This window comes from Pinus tabuliformis, chromosome Q (assembly GCF_031772625.1).
Source record: "Pinus tabuliformis cultivar Carrire ecotype Pingquan chromosome Q, CPIR1, whole genome shotgun sequence".
Taxonomy (NCBI): Eukaryota; Viridiplantae; Streptophyta; class Pinopsida; order Pinales; family Pinaceae; genus Pinus; species Pinus tabuliformis.
Window position 1 is genome coordinate 115,668,386 of NC_142296.1, and position 5,518 is coordinate 115,673,903.

Here is a 5,518-nt window from a genome sequence, read left to right on the forward strand (position 1 = left end):
CATCAAAACTATGCAACATTGGTAGTCCTTGGATGCAAAATTAAATTCTGCATATAATGAGTGTTCCCGCTTGAAATTTGAGTAAAATCATAAGGAGATAAGTTGAAAAATAAGTAGTTTTTTTTTCCCATCTTTTTACTCCAAAAATGGTGAATCATCCCCCATGGTTGACATCATCATATTGAATCCTATTGGTTCTTATAAGGTTGATTTTTGTTGTACATTTTTGTTTTGAGACCCATTTTTTACCTCAAAATTTATCTAATGAAAGTGACATTATAGAAAAAGAAACAGTTCAATAATTTGTCACTGTAGTATAAAAGTGTTTTCCTTGAACCAAAGGGTTTCCCCCAATAAGAACAATTCAACATGAGATTGACCTCATGCCTAAGTCTTATGGCTAAACATTGATCTATATAGAACATTACTATTGTAAAGTTAGAAAATTAAGTAGCAAGTGAAAGACATCCTTAACCAACACTTCATCAAACCTAGTGCCTCTCCTTGTGGATCAACTATGCTTATAGCACCATAAAAGGATTAACTTTGTGAATGAATGGAAATCCAAGATTTAACAAAACTACAATAAAAAGTAGGTATCCTCTGTGAGGATTGATCATCTGCTTGTTCATCTTTAGGATGTATAACACACCACTAAATTGGATATTTTTACGGTAGACAAAAGATACTTTAAGGATGTACTAATTTCTTTGGAATGTGCTACTTAGATATCTGGAGCAATAGTTGGGAAACATTTATGTACTTACCTGAGAATATTTCGGAAGAGAGTTAAATGGTATAATGAGCGGGTGATGCTACTCAATTCGTAAGGCTCAAATCTGTGTCCTGAACAACTCGAGGTGCTCGTTTGCAGTTGTTTCTCCTCCTAGTTTGAGCAAAGTGAAGCTAGATATGAATATGACCAAATTCAAAAGCGGATATGAATCTGGAATCAAGATGCCCCTGTTACTGGTTTCAACTACATGAAAAAAACCCATGAAAGCCCCTTATTGCCACTAATGATCGACCTCCTCCTGTCAATAGTCAACTTCCTCCAAAAAAAACCATTTGAAACCCTTTGTAGTCATTTACAATCTCTCTTTCACGTATTTAAATCTTGTAAAAACAATTAACTCAATCTATGATACATCATTTGTTTTTCATAGTTTCATTTAAAATTATAATAATAGAAAAATGACCTAAAGTGTTTCATATTCTTGTTATACATAGCTCAATGTTCTTGTCCACTCAACATTTGAAAATGATGTGTATTGTTTCTTTCAAAAAACATGAAGATTGTGTAAGGATGTGTTGTTTCTTTCAAAAAATATGAAAATGACAATAATACTACTTTATTCAAAAAATGTAAAATGGATTTTATTATGAGTATTTTACTTTATCAGTGTAAAAGTATTTATAACACTACCATGATTAACTATGAGTTTTTATCTGTCGCTAAGAATGTGACAAGTAAGTACCTTTAACTCAAGTAATGTTGTCTCAAATTGCACTTTATGATGTTCTTATTACTGGTTTAGGGGCAATCGCTAATTATAAGTTGTTAGCACTTCAGAGAATGAGTGGTAAGTAAGTAGACTATAACGAAAATAAGAATTTCAAAATTCACTATTTCTTTGCTACTCTAATTTCAAAATTAAAAAACAAGCATACTTCAAGTGCACGTAAAATTGGAATACTTCAAGTGCACGTAAAATTCACGACAGACGAAATGAATTTAATGAAATATCTCAATAATTTAATGAAATATCCAAACAAAATGGGAGGAAAATGACAATTAAATCGATGTCCAAAGGAAATTTCCCTTTAAATTCTGGGTTCTTTCTTATTCTGCTGGAACAATAAAAGTCTGTGTATGTCGGTAAAATTTATTCTTTTTATTATTTTTATTTAAATTAATAATAATTTAAAAAGTATACATTTAAATTTAAAAAATAAAATGATTTATTCATTAAAAATATATTTTAAATAATATAATTACAGTTTCACTTAAAATTATATTATTATATTTAAACAAAAACAATAAACACATATTTTAAATAATATAATTACAATTTCACTTAAAATTATATTATTATATTTAAACAATAAAAACAACTTTAACCGGCCTGGAGTATGCCGTAAAACTGCTTTTGCTTGGCTAAGAGCTTGTCTTCCTCGGACGTAAGGAAACAGGTTAACGGCCCAAGACCCAGAGGCATCTGGCAGGAGTGAGAGCCTGCTCCCGATTACGGACCACCAGCAGGGTTATGCCAGGTGGCGTGGTTTTCCTATTTAACAGTGATGAGTCAAACCCAGCGTTCGCGGATAGCAGCCAGAGATGGCTGTCCTCACTGTTGGTTTGACACCTGAGTTGATAGGTTTTACCACCTTCGGAAAAAAAAAAAAAAAACCAAACTTTAAGTACACAATTTATTATTTCGTTTTTGAAATTGTGATACTCTCTCTTTTGACTGAACCAAAAAGGGCGTTGGCCGGAAATTGGAACCCAATCTCACTTCTGAGTTTTCTTATATACTGACTTTGTAGGACAATAGCATGCTTGTGAACTGAACGACGGGGTGGTCGAATTTGATTAGGCCCCTCTTTAAATAAAGACGTCCACTTGTGAGAGCCGTCCATTTCTTAAACTGAGAGCCGTCCACTTGTGAGAGCCGTCCATTTCTTAAACTGAGAGTCGTCCACTTGTGAGAGCCGTCCATTTATAATTTGGCTTTGCTTTTAGCTGTGTATTTGCGTGTTATAAAATGGTCCATAAATCTTAGTGGGACCACGCATGACAGAAGTGGTGATCATTTTCAACACAATTGTGTGAATGGTTTATTTTATAAAATATAAAAATGGTGGGACCAAGCATGACAGAACTGCTGATCATTTTCAACAAAGTGTGTGAATATTAAAATAAAATATAAAAATAGTGGGACCAAGCATGACAAAACCACATGGTAGTAATTAACCAATGAAAATGAATCCATGGTGAAAGAAGAAATTTCAATGCAGTTTCTGAGCTCTTTTATATTCCACTAACCAATGAAAATGAATCCATGGTCCAAGAAGAAATTTCAATGCACTTTCTGAGCTCTTTTATATTCCACTAACCAATGAAAATGAATCCATGGTCCAAGAAGAAATTTCAATGCACTTTCTGAGCTCTTAGCTCTTTTATATTCCACTCGAAGGCTATTCAAAATGGCCAGGCGGAGTTCATCTGATTAAGAGGCTCGAGTTGGTTGGCGTTTAATATCTCTTTTGGGGGTTTCCTGGTTTCCGGAAAATGGAGATCTGGTCGAATTTGGGGTCGATCATGGCTTCTGTGATATTCATACGTACCATAGCCAAGCAATACCTGCCTCCAGAATTCTACGATATGTTTTCAAAATGGATGCGCAAGGTCATAGGGATACTGTCTTCTTACATCTCAGTTGTGATAGAGGAAAACGATGGCATAAAGGTGAGCGAAGTTTATGAGGCAGTGCAGACTTACCTGAGCGTAAGGTCGTCTTCTGCTGCAAAGAGATTAAAACTGAAGAAGCCTCAGAATAAGAAGGAGTTTACGTTCAGCATGGATAGAAACGAGCAGATCGAAGATGAATATGAGGGCATCAAACTGTGGTGGGTGTTCCACAGCAGCGAGCGCAAACAGCAGCTGATGTTCCGCTGGAACTCTTCCGATGAGAAACGCTCTTACGAATTGACGTTTCACAAGAAACACAAGCAAAAGATATTCGATGAGTATCTTCCCCGCATCATGGACGAAGCCAAAGCGCTGGAGATTAGAAGCCGCTACAGAAAGATTTACATCAATCAATCCAGTTACCAGGACTATGAATATCGAAAGAGGCCGTGGACACCTGTTGTATTCGATCATCCAGCCACTTTCGATACTCTGGCTCTGGAAGCAGATCTGAAGCAGGACATTGTGGAAGACCTCCAAAGATTCTCGAGGAGAGAGATGTACTACAGGCAAGTTGGGAGGGCGTGGAAACGAGGTTATTTGCTCTATGGCCCCCCTGGAACGGGCAAGTCGAGCATGATTGCAGCCATGGCTAACTTTCTGGATTACGACATCTACGACCTGGAGCTGACCCAAGTGAAGAACAACACGGAACTGAGGAAGCTTCTCATCGCCACCACCAACAAATCGATAATCGTGATAGAAGACATCGACTGTTCTCTCGATCTCTCGGACCGCAAGAAGAAGAAGAAGAAGGCGGCAGAGACAGATGAGGAGAAGGACAAAAAAGCGTTGGAGCCGGATGAGAAGGAAAACGAGGAGAGCAAAGTGACCCTTTCCGGGGTTTTGAACTTCACAGACGGTTTGTGGTCGTGTTGCGGAAGCGAGAGATTGTTCGTCTTCACCACCAACCACATCGACAGGCTCGACCCGGCGCTTCTCCGTTCTGGTCGCATGGACAAACACATTCTCCTCTCATTCTGCACTTTTGGGGCATTCAAGATTCTCGCCAGCACCTATCTCTCCATTGCAGACCACGAGCTCTTTCCCGACATCCAAGATTTAATGGAGGCCGCTCAGATGACACCTGCGGATGTAACCGAACATCTCATGAAGAACGCTGACCATCCCACCACTGCCCTCCGGGACCTAATTCAAGCTCTTCGCGAGGCCAAAAAAAGGATAGCTAGTGGCCCTTTGAAGGGCATATCAGAAGAAAATGCTTCTGCAACAGAGGACCAAGTGTAATGTCAGCAAAGTAGGTGAGCACATCAATATTTGCTTCGAATTCGGATATCCAGTAGAGGTTATCAACAGCAGGGCAGAATTCTTCAGAAGATACTTGCAATTCTCATATTTATTACTTGAAGTCAAATTCATATTGTACTCCGTTTTTCTCTGTTTTACTTTCGACTGAATTACAATTTATGGATGCATGGGGATTAATTTATGCACCGACCAACATCGCAGGTCGAAAATTAATCCCAAATCATCCCTAGATTGTGGCCTTAGCCAAAATGCTCAAGATAATCCTGTCCTCGGGCAGTAAGCGTTAATGGAGTCCCACCTCCACATCTTTAGAGCCTCCAAAAGATAAGTGGTCGGACTCCTGTAGCCTTCCTAATATCTATCTTCGGTGGAGTCCGTGAGTGAACATATATTATACACGTGATCTACTGTTGGAGGCATGGTCAACCTCACCTTGAGTTCGACCACATTACTTCCTTCGAGATTTATTTGTTTCGTAGAGCCACCTAAAGTAAAGATGTGACAGGATATGTATTCTGTATTTATTTATTGTACTTTTTTTTACATGTGAATAAAGTCTTTTTTAACCAAGTTAAATCAAATTATTGTACTTTTTTAAGATGTGAATAAAGTCTTTTTTAACCAAGTTAAATTTTGATTTGATTTAACTTTTGTATTTGCCGTCAAAGATTAAATATTTATAGATATTATATGAATGTAGGATGAAAATCGAGGGGATCTTAATAATTTATTAAAATGGTTGAGTAATCTAACGATTATTAATATTTAAAAATGGTA

General features: G+C 37.3%; 1 pseudogene; it reads left to right on the forward strand.

Moving 5' to 3' along the window:
• The first annotated feature begins 2,996 nt into the window (after nt 1-2,996).
• LOC149218505 (AAA-ATPase ASD, mitochondrial pseudogene) lies at nt 2,997-5,310 on the forward strand (annotated as a pseudogene).
• The last annotated feature ends 208 nt before the right edge of the window (nt 5,311-5,518 follow it).